This window comes from Mustela nivalis, assembly GCF_964662115.1.
Source record: "Mustela nivalis genome assembly, chromosome: 10".
Taxonomy (NCBI): domain Eukaryota; kingdom Metazoa; phylum Chordata; class Mammalia; order Carnivora; family Mustelidae; genus Mustela; species Mustela nivalis.
Genome location: NC_139029.1, coordinates 79,175,348 through 79,193,097, shown reverse-complemented (window position 1 = coordinate 79,193,097; position 17,750 = coordinate 79,175,348). Strand labels below are relative to the sequence as shown.

Sequence of the window (17,750 nt, the reverse complement as noted above, 5' to 3'; positions counted from 1 at the left end):
CTGTACTCAGATGATTGAAGTTACACTTTTAAGGGTGGCATGACCAGGTTTTTTATTTCCTTGACATCTTCTCTAATAAGTACCCTAATTCTCAACCCTAAATGTACCACCATTCTAAACATAGTGTAGGCACATGCATTAGCTATGGCCATGAGCCTTGCATCACCAATAAATGTACGCCCTCCATGATTTAAATTCTAAAAATCTAACCACTCCCCAACTACCATGTCCTCTCTCGTGCATGTACTCCAGCATTTATTGTTTTCTCTGGAACTGCCAATCCAATCCATGTACCTTACCACCTTTTTAGTGTCTCCTCCTCCTCCCTCCAGTATTTGCTTCCCTCCTTTGCAAGCTTATGTCCCCTGGATTGTCATTAGAAGAGCTTTGTGTAAACCCTCAACCCTTTTATTCCTCTCTCCTTCATACTCTTCCAGAAAGATCCCAAACCTGGTTAAATGAAGGTCTTTGCCAATTCTGAGCATACACTAAGGGAAACTGAATATTACTGGGGGGGGGGGGGGTGGAGAGGAAACAAACACATAATTATATTATATAGTCTTACTTAGAATACATGATTTTCAACATCAAATGAATTTTTAGTGGTACCTGGCAGTCCTACTGCACTATAGGTTTTTTTACTCTACTGCTAAGTAAACAGCACCTCCATTTTCTGGTTACTCAGTTCCAAACCTGTTGTCATCCTTGACTTTTTTTTTTTTTTTCTCCCAAAGCCTATAATCAATCTATCAGCAAATTCTATTAACTCTATTTTTCACATATATCCAAGCATACAACCATTTCTCCCCATACCTACTGCTACCACACTTACCTGGTTTGAGTCACCATCATCCCTTGCCTAAACTGCAATAGTCTAGCAGGATTTCATGCCTCTACCCTTGACTTTCCTATAAATTATTTTTAGAACAAACAGGGAGGGAGCCTGTTAAAATGAGGGAGATCCAGAGGCAGGATTTATAGGGCACTAATGAAGCTTAAGCATCAGGGTCCCTTTACTGAAACAGGTCATTTACAAGGCCATGAGAAAGGTCCAAGTCTGAGGAGTGTAGTCACATGGTTGTAACTTTTTGTGATATTTTCAGATCATTTCCCTCTTCTGCTCAAAACTCTCTAATGGATTTCTGTCTCACTCAGAGTGAGAAAAGTCAAATGAAGGCTAAAAAATGCCCTTATTCCTCTCCTACTCATTTCCTTTCACTGGACTCAGCCACACAGGCCCCCTTGCCATTTCTGGAATCTGCCAAGTGCACCTTTACATCAGGGCCTGTTCATGTGTTGTTCCTCTGCCTAGAGGGCTCCTTCTTGAGCAAAATCATGAATATCTCCCTTTTTTCTCCCACTCTCTGCTCAGATGTTGCAATCATTAAAAGAGAGACCTTCTCTGATCAGACTGTGTTTTAATCTCCTTGCCTACTGCTTGATGCTCTCTTCATGTTAACTTAGTTTTTCTAAAGCACTTAACCACGTTCTGTTTCATTAATTGTCCCCATACTAGAATATTTTTTATGTATTTCCATTAGTAGAATATAAGTTTCATGAGGGCAGAAAACGTATATATCAATGTTTCCTCAGTGCCTAGAATAACAGTTGGCATATCATTGCAGATAAAATATTCATTAAAAGACTGTTAAACAAGTGTTGGAAAACTGATCTTTGGATACATTTATTTAAGAGATATATATCAAGTGTTCAGATGCTAAGGAGAAAGCAGTGAACACAGCAACCAATGCTCCTTCCTGCGGCACATGCATTTTTATAGATACAATGCTCCTGTCACCTTTTTTTGTGGGGAATTATAAAGGACCCAGGTATACCCTAAGGTCTGACATGCTTGTAGAATATTTTGATAATGAATTAGTGAGTATTCCCTATTTGATACTTCTCATTTCCACAAAAACCTAGGTAGAATTAAAAAAAGAATTCGAAAAGAGGTTTACTCATTTAGTTAAAAAGTTTAAGTGTTAAGGTGGGTTGTGGTAAGGGATGTAAAAATGGATCACATTGTTCTCATCCTGAAATATTTGTTAATCCAGGAAGAGAGATGAGATACACAAAGTAGAAAGTGGTACAGGGTACAAGAGGAGCCTATTCATCTGTTCATTTGTTATTAATTCATTTAATGAACATTTGCTTCCTGTCCCACATCTTATCCCAAAGAGAATAAAAGAGGAGTTATATAGGGATATTGACCTGAGGTGTTCACAAGCTAGTGTGGGAGTAGAATCCTTTATTTGTACTATTTTTTGCTACTTAAGGAGGAAGATTTTTACACTTCTATTAGTCAAGCTTATTAAAAATAGTTATCTCTTATCTCTAAAATACTAAAATGAGAAGAATCTTTGTATTGTCTATAAAGCACATCTTAAGAAGCTACATGTAATTTATTGATTACTTAATGGGAAAAGTTTTGTTTTCAAAACACACCTGTAGGAAGAGGATATGTGCTATGTACTGTCTTGTTATTTCCTGGCAAATAAAAAGAGTAGTGTCATTATAACTTTTTAATAGTTTCCTTTGTTTTAATATTTTCTACTCCAAACACTCAAATTAGCTAGTTTGTCTTCTAAGTCTGTGGTCTTCACCATAACAGTATATTGCAGTCATTTGCAAATAAAAATAAGTTAGATTATAAATAGCAGTGGAACATAATTAGAGTCTTCAGCACTACTATCTTGGTAACTGAAAGAACTTTTACATATTGCTTGTGGGTATATACTGGTACTACTTTTTTTGGAAAACAGTTTGGCATTTTCTTATAAAGTTAAGAGAGTACTTACATATGATCTAGTAATTCTACCCTTAGTTATTTACCCAAGAGAAATGAAAACATATTCACACAAAGACTTGTGCATGAATATTTATAGGACTTTTATTCACAATCAGTATAAACATTGGAAACAACTCCTGTGCCCATCAATTGGAGAATGGCTAAACACGTTGTGGTACATCCATACAGTGGAATGCTACGTAGCATTGAAAGGAAGGAAGTGCAATAAACACAAAAATATGTATGAATCTCAAAGCATTATGGAGAGCAAAAGAATCTAGGCACACAAAAAGGAACAAACCATGATTCTTTTTATAGAAGAAACCCAAGAAAGACAAATTGCAATTGTTATATGGAAGGCAGATTGCCTGGGTCAAGATGTGGAGAAAAGGGGTTGACTGGGTAGAGGCATAAATGAATTTGGTGGAGTGATGAAAATGACCTTTATCTTGAGTGTGTGCTAGATATAGGAGGGTACGTATTTGCCGAACTCCTCAAACTATACAATTAAAATGGATGCATTTTATTGTTTTAAAATTATACCTCAATAAAGCCAATTACAAGGACCTGCAATGTAAGCAGACCAAATGGGCCTCTTCCTTAGTTGCTGGAAGCAATTTCTCACTGGCAGAATGGACAAGAATGCTCCTGTGGTTTATGAGTCTTCTGCTTAATGCTGACTGTTTCTCTTTGATTACTTGGAAAAGAGCCAATTTCCCAGTACTCTCTTTTTGATCCTAGAACTACTGGAAAATGACAGTATTCGACAACCCATACCTTTCTACATTTGAAGGATATAGGCCACCACCCTCCACAAGTCCAAGCCCTCTGGATTTGTGAAGTTTCATCATGGAAGAAAGTAAATATCCGAATACAACAAAATGCACATGACCTTGATGTAAAATGAAGGGTGATGTAAATTTAAAGAGCAGTGTCATATTCATGGAAAGAGCTAATGAAATTTGTACTTAATTGAATTGAATGTTAGTCATAAGATGCATGTTTGGATTAATCACAAAATTGAAATTAATCATATTCCCTGGAAAGCAGTTAGTATTTGGTCCAAAGTCCAACCCTCTGCCTCTTTGAAGAAAGATTTGGCAGCAGGAGAAAAATCTGGCAAAAGAAATTTGGGGGTTGTCAACATTTGATACATGATACTTAGGAAAATATTATAGGATCCAGAGGTTAAGTGGATATGAGTGGTGACAAATTAAATGATAGAAAAGCTGGTTGAGATGATATCGCTGCATTTTTAGGTATAGCAAAATGGGTAATACTCTTAGAGCCATGTTTGTTTGTTTATTTATTTATTTAGATTTTATTTATTTATTTGACAGACAGAGATCCCAAGTAGGCAGAGAGGCAGGCAGAGGGAGAGGAGGAAGCAGGCTCCCTGCTGAGCAGAGAGCCTGATGCGGGGCTCAATCCCAGGACCCTGAGATCATGACCTGAGCCCAAGGCAGAGGCTTTAACCCACGGAGCCACCCAGGCTCCCCTAGAGCCATGTTATTTTAAAATTTAAAACAGTATTTAGGAATTGCTGACCCACTTCCCTTAGATGATAAAATGAAGAAGGAAGCATGCTAAATAACTTGCTTTTGAATTTTTGAACGAGCAGAAGAGTCTAGAATAGAAACTAGGTTTTCTGATGCTTTGTTCAATGATTTTTCTATACTGCTATGCTGTCTCTTAAACATATTCTTAAAAGAAAGCAATAAAGGTCACTATCTAACCCAGAGGAAGGGCATAAGTGGTTATTTTAAAAGTCAAGTAACGTGGGGATGGTAACGCAAATTTCAGGGTATAAGTGTTTCATTGCCTGTGATGAAATTCTATTTTATTATTATAATGTGAAAAATCACTAAAGAAATTTCTCCATTTAAGCCAATATTTAAAAACAGTATGAATCCTCCACGTACGATAGAAAATATTTTGTCACAATATGATACATAGAAATACAGTTTGAAGCATCAAAAATTAATACTTTATACCTGAACTGAAATCCCCTAAAAGCAGATAATGTGAATTATTTAAGGGTAATTTCGATCTGAAAAAAATTTTCCAGCATCATTAGCCTTTGGGAATGCAGAAAGCTTACCTTGTAATTCACTTTATAGATCTATAGTTTGTTTTCTGTCTTACAGTATAGTATTCTTTTTATCAGTTTGTTTTTACAGTTGTACAATTTAGAGGTGTAAGATCCAAACTAATTGCAAGAGGAATGTTCTTTTAATATTTAAAAATTATTTTTATTCAATACATGCTAAAAATTAATAAATAAAAAGAAAGTGTTCAACTAATACTCAAATAAGATGAATTTGAAACACAGAATATGGAATAAACCATATATGAATTGAAGTGATTTCCTGTTATTTTAAACCAATATATCAGACAAATTTTGTGTCATTTTCTTTTCCTTTTAAAAATAATAATACTGTAACCACTGTCTAGAGGAGTCAATAACAAGTGCTCCTCTGCTGTGTTTTATTCTATAAAGGAAAAGAGAAGCTTATGATAAACTGAAAAAGATTTTGATGAAATGCAGTGGGAAAAGATTAAGATTTGAATCCTCCTCAATGCTAGTACTTCTCTGAGGCAGAGAAAAATTCCTTTTTAGATAAAGAGGACATTTAGGGAGGAAGCAGGAGAAAAGTTTGTGCAAGAAGAGAATAAATAGTAACAAGGTTTGAAGGGTTTGAAGATGAAACTCCCAAGTATAGGTTTACAAGAGGCTGTAAGGCCTCAAACAGCAGGGCGCCAAATAAGGAAATGAGACTTGGGGTTTTTAGGAGGAGTGTTCAGTACATAATGTTTAGCTTTTTGGAAAACAACTTCTGCCCTTTTGCCTGCTTGAAATTTTTTAGAATCCCAGTTCCCTTTCCAAATGTTAACGAAGCCCTCAATCCTAGTAGCAGTCTCTAAATAGTAATGTTTTTGCTCAACTTTTGTATTTTTCTCTTCAAAAATAAGTGAAAATACTTAATTGAGATATAAGTGTACAGGGTTTATTTATTTATTTTTCTAGTCTTATGAATACTCTGGTTCCTTACACGTAGAATTTGATGGGACCCGAGTCACCGAGAGAAGCTTCACGAGACAAATCTGTGTGGGAATCATGGAGCTCGACCATGACTCACCGGAGGTTTGCCAAAACAAACAGGGCCTGTGTGCTCAGCCCTGAGAATCTATAGCAAGATATTAATAAATTGACTTCAACTGCTGAAAGGCCTAGCCAGTCATGTAAGGTTTAGAGACATTTCCACCTGTGTCTTAAGATTCTTCCGTGGCGTCTGGAAGTAGTTAATGCAGATGTTCAACATCTGGGGAGAAGAGAAACTGGTTACAGTGGCTTTTATGTGTGTTCTTCAGGTGGACTGTGCTCTTTAGAGAAGTTAAAGCCCTTGTGCATTACTTTGATATTTGAACAACCTCTTTTTCTAGCTACTGTTGGAAAATATTGTCAGAACTTTTGGTGATATTTGCAAAATAATTTTCTCTTTTGCACAAAGCTGTGTCAACAAATAGGAATGATAGTTACGAAGCACGTTTTATTTATAAGTTACTTTTCTGGGGGTGATAGAAGAAGTAGAAAATGTCATAATTCAAGATATTCGGGGAACTCAGGCAAGACCTACGCAAAGCAATCGCTGACTTCAAACGCCATATCCTCCCAGAGGATAATTTCAGTACCACATATAGCCTTTGGCATGACTGGAATTTTTCTTCTCTATATGAGGAAAACAAAATAGAGGCCAAAGAAAATAACAATCCCAATATCTCATTCAGTGACACTAACATGATACCACAGTCAGACCCTGAGGTTTAAAGTTTACCTTAAATGAGTCTCATTCCCTCCTCTTTTGGTGTGGGCAAACCCTACCGGAGGGAACAACATCTAATTGAATTGGATAGGATTTTCAAGGGAGAATTGAAAGCATACTTAGGGAGAGAAACAAGTTTCAGAGAAAAAGTCAATGTCTTAAAAGGTAAATTTAATCACAAGGTTAGAAGCTGGAGGAGCAGAGAAGTGTCATACAATGACTTTAGAGAAGGGGTTCAGAACCAAGGTCAAGACCAATGAATGAACCAGTATTGAAGGTCCACTTGATCTATATGGAACAACAGAAAGTGTAATGACTTGAAACATCTCCTGCTAATTAGACATCTCCTGCTAATACTAGTTCTATATCCTGATTTTCAAATAAACCACAAAGACATTAAAACTGAATGTATACATGAAATCTGAGAAAAAAACTGAAATAATTAAGTGAAATGGATATTAGCCTAGTAACTAATTCATATAGAAATATTTCTGGAATGATTTAAATGAAGTTCTGAGTCTGAAAGACATTACATGAAAAAAATACTTATGGAATATTCCAATGAACAATAAAATGGAATCACCAAATCTTATGTGTTTATGGGTATGTTTATAGTTTAGGTATTATACAATAATGTGGTATAGGACTGAGCATGAAAGGCTTTATAAGGAGGATCATTCAATGTGTTTTAACAAAGCAGACAATAATAAATCCAAATATATATTTACCGTGCTAAACAAATTCCGATCTCTTATGATTTAAAGTAAATGAATCAAAGTGTTAATTTAGAACTCTGACAGAGAAAGGGTAAAGAACATGTAGTAGAAAGTATTTTGTATTTAAAGGTGGGGGTCCCCTGGGTGGCTCAGTGGGTTAAAGCCTCTGCCTTGGGCTCAGGTCATGATCTCAGGGTCCTGGGATCGAGCCCCGCATCGGGCTCTCTGCTCAGCAGGGAACCTCCTTCTCCCTCTCTCTTCGCCTGCCTCTCTGCCTACTTCTGCCTACTTGTGATTTCTCTCTCTGTCAAATAAATGAATTTTTAAAAAAATCTTTCAAGGTGGTTGTTAAATTAAACATGTAATAATTCAAAAGACAGCATTTTACATGAAAATAATTTTAGAATTATACTCCCATATGAAATTTTAAAACCAAGCATTAGAAATCGCAAGACTTTTATCAGAGAAATATCTGATCACTCTGAAGTTGAATAGGCCCCATAGAAATGAAAGGACAAAATAACCAAAGGAGAACAAATTTCCTTAGAACATAGATAACTGGTATGAAAGATCATTTTTCCAAAAGTTGAGAGAAACAGAAACGCAGAGATAAATTTATAAGATGATAAGTGAAAGCACTGTAAAGCAACAGAAGTGCTTTCTCACTCATTTTCATATAAATTCAGGTGAAAAACTGCAAGTGCATTAAGACATCAATTACGAACACAGCATATATGATAAATTCATTAGTTGTCAATAGCTTGCATCATGCAGTTATCAAAATTTGGAAAGCATTCATGAATAAAATACCATTTCCAGTTTCAAGTATTCAATACAAGTATTTGATTTCAGCTTTCAGCTCCTTTTATGTCTATTTCCAGCTAACCCAGACAACACCTACATTTTATTTCTTAGCATTTCAGTGATAAGTACTGTACAGTGGGTTAAAAATTGATAGGTTCTAGTTCCATGCTCACCCCCCAATAAGATGTGACTGCGGGGATGTCATATCACCTCATGGAACTTTAGTTTCTTCTTCCCCAATTCAAGGGGGGAGGTAGTAGAAAACTGTTAAACTCTAGAAAATCTATGATTTTTGTGTCACTCACTGACTACTTGGGTAGGTACCACTTTGAATTATTCAGTAGCATTCTTGGTTAGATTTTAAGTGCTTTAGATGTATTTCCTGTTACCTAGCACAGTGCAGGGTGATAACTAGATATTTTTTGATGGACTAAGTATTCGCTGGAAAAATACTGGAGGCCAAAAAAAAAAAGCTTATTCACTTACTCGAATATTCTCTAGAATCGTCCTCCGTCAGTGGTGTGAAACTGGATGGCCGAAGAGTTTGTTCGAAAAGAAAGACTTTCATTATCAGTTGAAAATCTCCCAATTGTTATGTTGCGTTATCTATAACCTAGAAGACTTGTTCATGCATAATTTTCTTATACATCTGAAAGTAAAATGAGTTAATGTGTGACCTACCTACGGAAATAGAAGAAAGTCATTTTAAGACAGCCTGGAAAAGGTGGAGAACTTTCAAGCCACATTCCTGTGTAGCTGGCATACATATAAACTTACCCTTTTTCTTGCCTTTTTGTCTTTTCTTGTTAACTCTAACGATATATGTGTATACTGGGAGAAAAAATGTACTCCAAAATTAGCTTCTTTCCTATCTCTGATAAACTGATTCGGTCAATGAGATTGTGTTTGTTCGTAAGGTTCTTCATTGAGGTTGAGCTATGATATTGTTGTTGTGATGCAGACAGTGGAGGCATCGGCTAAATAGCACACCAATGAACTTCAAATGTTGCCGTGGATAGTTACAAGGAAAATATGCTAAAAGTACTAAGAAGTTTAGTAGGGTTATCAGAAGCATATGGCATTTTTAAAAAGTTTTCCTGACTGCAGCAGGGGTTCTGTGGATTCATTAAGGGATGAAAAATGATGAAGGAAAATAGGAGTGAGAAGTAACCTTTTATCTTGTGAGTATTTTCCCTCTCAGCCCATCTGCCTCAACCAAATCACACTTGGATGTGTTGAAACCATCTACAGAGTTCACATTTATTTTTGAAGTTCAGTAAACAAGGTTATATCTCTTGAAAAAAAAAATGCAATAGACTCTACTAACCACTGAAGAGTCAAATAGCAGATTCACCTATTAATACAGATTTTTTTGGTAAGATAAAATATATGAGAAGTATGGGTTGTAAACAGAATTGTTTGCTGTCAAATTAGAAGTTCTTTAAAGTCTTAAGAGAATATGCAAGACAAAGGAATGAGTACCTTTCGTATATTATGAAGTCACAGTATTTTCAAGGGGTAAGGGAGAGTTTTCATTTGGGAAAAGGAAGATGCGTGTCTTTCTTCTTCTGAGAAGAGGAAGTAGCCCATTTTCTCTTCTCAGAAGAAAACATACCTCTCCTTTTCTGCAAGGCATCATGTAAATCTAAGTTCTTTCCAGTTTCGGAGTTCTTTTGCTGCTATATTCATATTCTTCTCCAATGTCTCCCCATTGTTTTCCATCTGCTTCTGAGATGTGCATCACCAGTCTTGAGAAAACTAATATGTAACTTTGTGACTTGAAAGTTTTCTTGGTCATTCGTTTACTGTCAAATGATCTTGGGCGAGTTATCAACCCTTATAAGACTCATGACTGTACTGGCTTCTTTCTCCCAGCCTCTACTAATGTAGAGTGTTCACATCTTTCACATACTCATAGTTTGTGTCCCCATCTTGTATGTATAAGCTTTGTAGAAAGAAACTATATCATGTACTTATTTTGGTTTTCTTACCACTGTACATTGAAAAATAAAAGAATAAATGAATGAGTTCTATTTACCAGTGCCCTTTGAATGCCCAGTTGAATCCACACAACTATTAGAATAAGGAAATCACCCTTTATTCTAGTGAAATCCTCTGTGACCTGGGAGGTTCCCCCCACCCAACTCCCCTCTGTACTTCCTCAGGTAGAAAAAGACTGATTATTTTTTCTTCTTTACACATTTACTGTCAGTTACTAGGAGTCTCAGCCTGGAAATTATAGAGTACTGAGTAAAAAGTGTAGGGTCATGAGTTTCTAATATCATGGGAATATAGGATGGCACCAGGAGAGAAATTCAGTCTTCCTAGGCTTCTATCAAATAGTATTTATTAAGTGCCAAGTACCTTCTCTCCAGCTCTGAACAGGCATGGAAATTAAATTTGGATATGAACCTTGATGTGAAGGAGCTCAGACTTTCATAAGGCAAACAAGCATATGGGAAGTAATTTAAAAATTATTTTAAGATAGAATATCCAAATCCTCTCCTAAAAATGGGAATACTGTGAGCTACCCTACCTAACTTATGGTATTGCTCTGAAGAGCAAATAAACATGAAATTAATTGAAAATGTAAAGTTATAAACTACACATATGCAAATATTTTTGGCATCATGTCACTTATAAAGCTTACTGAATTCTTGTTCCTTCAGATAGATATAGCCTTTTGTAAATGGTGTTCTAGAAATGAAAGAATAAGGTCTTAAAGACATAAAGTTCAACAAAGACCAAATCAGAGTTTAACAATTTGATGTTTCTACTAAAAACTCTAGAAAATATTTTCAGTGAAAACATATTTTTAGGAGTGCCTCGGTGGGTCAGTTGACTGTGTCTGACTCTCGATTTTGTCTCGGGTCATGATCTCAGAATTGTGAGATCAATCCCCATGTGAGGCCCCCCACTGGGCATAGAGCCTGCTTAAGATTCTCCCTCTCTCTCTGCCCTTCCTCCCTCTGCTCTCTCTCTGAAAACAAAATAAAGCAAAACCAAAAATCAATCAAACAAACAAAACATACTTTAAACTATACAGAATCTCAAAAACATTTAACTTTTTTTCTTATTCAATAGAGGGTAGGGGCACGGCCTCAGTCATCGTGACTAAGGAGATGGAGCTAAGTGCTTTGAGATTTGGCCACTTTTAAATTATGTGATAGTGATCAATCATCTTGAGTCCCTTTTGATTCCAGTTACAATTGGATTACAAGGTACAAAACTTATTTTTGAGAGTCTTCCTTTTGTTAAAGCTACCTTTATTTTTATTTTTTTTATAATCATTAGATGTTAAGGACTTGACCTTTTAACACTGGAAAGAATTTGCAATGTAAGATGAAGTACAGGATCACAAATCCTAAACTCAGAAGAGAATTTAGAGGTGCTCTAGTCTAATTTCTAAGATATAAAGCAATGAATCTCCTTGATCATGTCCCTAATAAGTAATGACCTAGGGCTGTCTTGCTTACAAATGTAGTGGCACAGTGATGTCCTAATTAATCTACTGCTCCACAGTTTCCTACACAACAGGCAGGATGATTCTTTTAAAAATTAAGGTAAATCAAGTCATTCCTCTGCCCCAACTCCTTCCCTTCTTACTCACGTAATCCTAAAGCCTAATCTAGAAGGTCCTACGTAATCTACCTTGCCTCCTTCCAGCAACTGTCCAATTTTATCTGCTACTACTTTCCCTCTTGATCACTCCAACCCAGCTACTGGCCCCTTCATATTCTTCAAGTCCAAGAAGTGCATGGAGTTCAAGGCCTTTGGACTTGCTGTTTGTTTTGCCTGTAGTACTGCCCTCCCTAATAACACAGGATTCTGTTTCTCACTTTAACAGAGATTCTACTCAAATGTCACCTTTACAAGAAGTTTTTATTAAATTCTCCATAAATTAGCACTCACCCTAAACCACTCTCTATCACCTTATGTTTCTTTGCTTTCCTTCATGGCCTTTAGCACAGAGTAGCAGTATTATTTATTGATTTATATTCTTTATATATAATTGTATATATCATACTTACATATTATATATTTACATTACATACTCATTTATAATAGATACATTTATAATTTATACATAAATATATATATTTCATAAGTCATAATAAATATTTATTATTATACATTTTTATGTAAATATATGACATTTATTTATAATTATGTTATATATTTATTTATATATCTTATACACACACATCTACCTAATTATATTTATGATCTGTCTTACTCCACTAGAATGGAAATGCATGAGAACATAGGATTTGCTGGCTCTGTTCACTCATGGCTCTATCCTAGAAAAGTGCCTTATATCTGGTTTGATGTTCAGTAATTACTGCTTAAATGAAAGGAGAACTCATAACCTCATAAGTGACCCCATTGTCCTTTAAGACAGGTCTAATGATTAGAAAATTCTGTAATACTGAGTCAAAACTTGTTGCCTTCTATGGACCTTTCCTCCCTGCAGAACCGATCCTACCTTCTACGTCACAAAGAAGAATTCTAAACTTCTCTTCTCACTCCCAGACAAGTCTTCAAACATACGAAGTAAGCTGTAAATCACTCATGAGTTAATGCTTCCCATTCCTTTAGTCATTATCCAATGATGTGGATTCTAATCATCTCATTCATCAACTTCACCTTCCCCTGAGTATATTCTAGTTCATTATTTTTCAAATTGTGGGTCACAACCCTAGAGTGATTCATTAAATAAATACATGGTTCAATTTGAGGAGATAGTTCAGAGTACAGTCACTGGAGCCAGAAATTCTGGATCATGCAAATTCAGTCACTTGGGTAACTTTACCTCTTCTTATCTCAGGTTCCTCGTCTTTAAAATAAGGATGGTGATGGGGCACCTGGGTGGCTCAATCAGTTAAGTGTCTGCATTTGGCTCAGATCATGATCCCAGGGTCCTGGGATCCAGCCTCTCCTCTGGCTTCCTACTCAGGGGGGAACCTGCCTCTCCCTTTTCCTCTGCCCCTCCCCCTGCTCGTGCTCCCCCACCCTTGCTTGTGCTCTCTGGCTCTCATGGTGTGTCAAATAAATAAATAAAATCTTTAGAAAAAATAAGGATGATGATAATAATAAGTATAACTCGTAAGTTTATGATGCAGATTGAGGATTAGTACACAAACCTTGAGCAATGGGTCCTCCAGAGCCAGCTGCCAGGTGGAAGAAGAGGGGTCTCTAAAGAAGAGAGAGAGGGAGAAAAGAAGAAAGAATGGGCCTTCTTTCACAAGGAGCAGGTTCGAGGCAATGCCTTCTCCAGGCTCAAGGCAGGAAGGAAAGGGAGAAAAAAGGGGGCAAATAGGCTGGTGTCCTCTCTCCTCAAAAAGGAGAGGTCAGCCCTTCTTATCACTGAGTCTGTGGAAGCGGGAGAAGCCAAGCTATCCAAAACCCAAAGCACTTAGCATTGAAAATGAAACCATTTGAAACATTTAGCCATCAAGCCTGGTTGAAAACACCATGCACATTCTTGAGCATTTAGTTCCATTATTACCCATGTTACAAATGATGTGTCTAGGTCACAAGTCCAGACTTGTAAACGGAAAAATATCAAGTAAATGCAATAATGTTGCCCTAATGGGTTTTAAAGCAATGGACTCCAGTTTCCAGAGTTCAGTGCCGTGAAGTTGCATGTTAAATCATTTTTCTTCTTTAAGATGGGTTTTAAAGAAGCCACACTATCTCAGTCCATCATTAAACTCTTCCATAATCTGAAATGTACTGAACAACAAGTGTTGAGCTCTTTTTAAATGAAGTTAAAACGCTCAGAGAGCTATGTGATAGGTTCGCATAGGCACTAGTTTTCTTCTTGGAGTTGATCATTGTAGAGTAATTCTGTTCTATTCCCTGGAGATAGAACCCCTTTCATGGCTACCAATCTGGCTTTGGATGAAACTCTGCAAACCGAATTAAGACACAGCTGTTTTGAGACCAGCACTCCTGGGAAAAGAAACAAGGAAAGTCTCCCTTTTGCTAAGAGATTTACACCCACTGATGAGAAGATATGCCACAGTGCTCTCTGAGGGCATAAACCCTATTCACCCCAATGCTGATTTTTCACTCTTTCAAGAACGACCCTCACAGAAATTCCAGAACTACTGCCTTTAGTATTATTTTCTTGGAGTCCTGGTTGACCTTGCTCTTACTCACATTTTCATTACAAAATAGTGAAGTATTTTTTTTTTTTTTTTACTGCTCTGCTCTTGGCATAATTACAGTCAACTCTTCTAGTAGATCATTGCTATTTGAGCTTTTTGGGTTTCTTACCTGTATTATTTTGCAGACTTCCTAACTGGTTAACCCATCTCAAGTCTCTCCTTTATTTTCTGTAAGCTACACAACACTATCACATCAATCATTTGCTAATCACACTCCAGTGGACAAAATCCTTCAATAATTTCCCCTTCGCTGACTGGAAATATACCAAATCTTTGCTGTTCTATCATCTGGCGTCAAATAATTATATCTCCCACTATCTTCTACCTTCTAATCCATTTAGATGAATTTCTGAAATATGAATTTCATGTTTCTGTTCATGCTGTTTCCTTCACCTAAATGCCTTTGGTTTAAATCCTATAGATACTCAGTGCCTCCTTTTCCCCATAGTCCTATCCTTGTCACTAATTCCTCAGGCTTGGAGTTATTCTCATCTCCTCTGAATCTCCTAGTGTTTTATTTGTACCTCTCTTTATAACACTTTTTACGCTTAACCTCATCTAAGACTATAGAGGTACACAAGCGCCTCTTTTATCAACTGGAAATGCCTTGGGAGGGGAAATCAGGTCTTGCTTCACTCCATGTCCTTCACTGTGTCTAACACAATTCCTGCCACATGGTAGATTTCTTGTCCACTAAATGAATGAATGTAGCTTTTAGCCATTAGAGTCTAGGCTATGAGCTGCCGAAGTGTAGGAGAAACATGTCTGGATTGATCATCTTTGTAACCAGCTGCCTAACAGTGTGCCTGGAACAAAATAATGTATAATAAATGTTTACCTACACACACACACACCAACCCCAAAACCACAACCCTACTCAGGGGCTTTTTATGGAATTACTAAAAATAGTATGTTCAACAGACAGAAGTTCAGATCTCATCCCTTCTTACGTCATTTAAATAGAAGGAACAACATCTACAAAAGAAGAAGCCTTTACAAACAACTTTCTTCATTTTCTTCATACAGAAAACTTGTGAACTTTCCTTTGAAGGCTCCAGGAAATGTCAGGGGCATTTTTTTTATTTAGCCCTTTTCAAAATAGCTTGGATGCATACACTTTTTATAAGCTTCTCAACTTACTCATAAACATTTTTAGTGGATATACAAGGACTGCTAGCACAAAGGGAGAGGGGTAAACAAATGGGGGGAGAAATGTAGAGTTTAGAAAGTTAAGTGTTTCATGCGAGTTGTTGAGGATGCTTAACTTCACTCAAAACAATCGAAGGCTTTTGCCACTCGGCTACCAAGTTGTTTTCCTCTCACCTTCTGTTCCTTGTTATTTGCTACTGAATTTTGCTAGGCTGTATTATTTATGCTCAGAAAAAATCAATTCTTTCCTTTTATTGAAAAATTATGTCCAACAAATTGTAACTATAACCTAATCTACAAGGTTTAATGTAGGCGGCTTTGATTTACTGGCCCATTCATAATCTGCGGACGATTAGCCTCCCTGGAAACAATCCACTCCTTGTCTAAGTGATATCAAGGTGTTTGTTTTTAATCTGTCCAAAATCATCCTATGGACAAATGCATTATTGAAGAATTATATTTTAATTTATCTTCATGCAGTGCTTTTGAAGGGCATTTGCATTAACACAATATGATTACGCTTCTTTCCACCAGTATCTTTTCAAATCAGAAATTACCTGCACATACAGTCTCAGATGGTGGTCAAAAATTGTACAAAGAAGTAAGAATAGGACTTCTTAATATCACACAGCCCTGCTGCTCATCTGTGAGGCTTTTTCTGTTCTAATGCTTTTGTCATGTATATGAAAGTCATTATGTAGTTTAGAAAACAGAAGATGAAGTGAAAGAGGAAGATCAGGGACCTCGGATGCATTAATATTCCACCAGCATCAAAGATATTTCCCTCGAGGGGCTCCTACAGGCCACGCTGTTATTACAGTGCCTATCCATTATCTTGTGCTGTTCTTGGTATTAAGACAATAATGGAGAGAATAGGATTATGTGCAGATGATAGGAAATGTGAAGGCAATTCAGCAAGATAGGAAATGAATGGAGACATGATTCTTTCATCGAAGCCAGGGATGGTTTAGCATAGGGTAAGAGAGAAGATAAATGAAGCAAAATGGAATCTTTACAGGTTAGCAGGGGTAAAATGAGAGTTTTCATCCAATCCTGTGAGTTTAACCTTCTTGATGGAAAAATGCCATGGCATCTTTCTTTACAATCCAAGTGTATGTGCCTGAAGAGATGATCTGTTTTTGTTCTCAAAATACACTTGTTGTTGGAAAAGCTGTCCGGTGCTTACATGGTCAGAAGGTGGCCTGAAGGAGTGGCAAAACCTTTGAATTCACTCCCATCACTGAGAAATTTGGGCTGTTTTATAAAATTCCCCAGTGGAAATGACAAGCCCAGCAACTCTTTCAGCCCATCCCTTACCAGACAATGCCCAGTAATCAAGAAAGTAATAAAGTGAACAGCAAACAGGAATGCTACATTATGAAAATGCTTACTCTAGTTGCTTAGAGCCCCATGTTTTGGACAAGAACCCTCTCTGTTCTACGCACACACAGAGCGCACAGAGGCAATCACCCAGACAGACTTTGAAAACAGGAAAGAAAGGCCCTGGCTTTTTGAAAAGATCACCTATATCGGATGCCCAAGGCTAATGTGACTCAAAGGTTGGCATTTTATGATGATGGCAGGGAAGCAAGAGCAGCAGATTGTGTCATTTGCAGGGCACTGGCATAAATAAATGTTTCTGTTTCTATATATAAAAAAAGAACATTTAATTAAATGAAGGCACACTCATCTACGGACAATATGACCAGGCCAGAGAGACTGCTTTCTGTGTTCACATACGCTGCTTGCTCTCCAAACACTGCATTTGATCCAGACTTAAATTGGATAGAAATTTAACCAAACTGAGATCAACAATATAATAACATCCTCTAACTCAAAGAGTTACCAAGGGGAATTGAAGAGAAAACATTAGAGGAAATCAGCATGTAGATACACTGTATCTATAAGCTTATCTAAGAATGAGAAAGCTGTGGATATCCAGGCTGCATATGAAATATAGATTAATATATCCTGCGTGGACTTGCACCGCAGCCAACACAACTTAGTTCAATATTCATTCTTCCTAAACAGGGCTGAAGACTAGTTAGAAAAATCATCACATACACACACATACACACACACGTGTGTATATATATGTATCCTCAAAAAAAATAAGTGAAGAAAAAACAAGCAATAAGAGCAGAAGGGGGGAAATACATATATATATATATATATAAATACACACACACATATATACATATATATATTTTTCTAATGTATATTTCATATACATATATGTGTGTGTGTGTGTGTGTGTATGTTTTCACCCAAAACATGAACCTGCTATTTGAATAGG

At 36.7% G+C, this 17,750-nt stretch overlaps 1 long non-coding RNA gene across 5 annotated transcripts in view; it reads right to left on the bottom strand.

Moving 5' to 3' along the window:
* The window catches only part of LOC309843342, an 87,540-nt gene that overhangs the window by 49,151 nt on the left and 20,639 nt on the right, over positions 1-17,750 (bottom strand). For 2 of the 5 annotated variants that reach the window (XR_014300079.1, XR_014300080.1), the window contains exons 3-5: positions 13,277-13,328; positions 10,783-10,829; positions 8,619-8,781 (exon numbers count right to left, since the gene is read on the bottom strand). The exons of 1 other annotated variant lie outside the window; for it this stretch is intronic. This is a non-coding gene — a long non-coding RNA (uncharacterized lncRNA). The remainder of the gene's footprint in view (positions 1-8,618; positions 8,782-10,782; positions 10,830-13,276; positions 13,329-17,750) is intronic. 2 more of the 5 variants (XR_014300081.1, XR_014300082.1) reach the window with 2 other exon arrangements.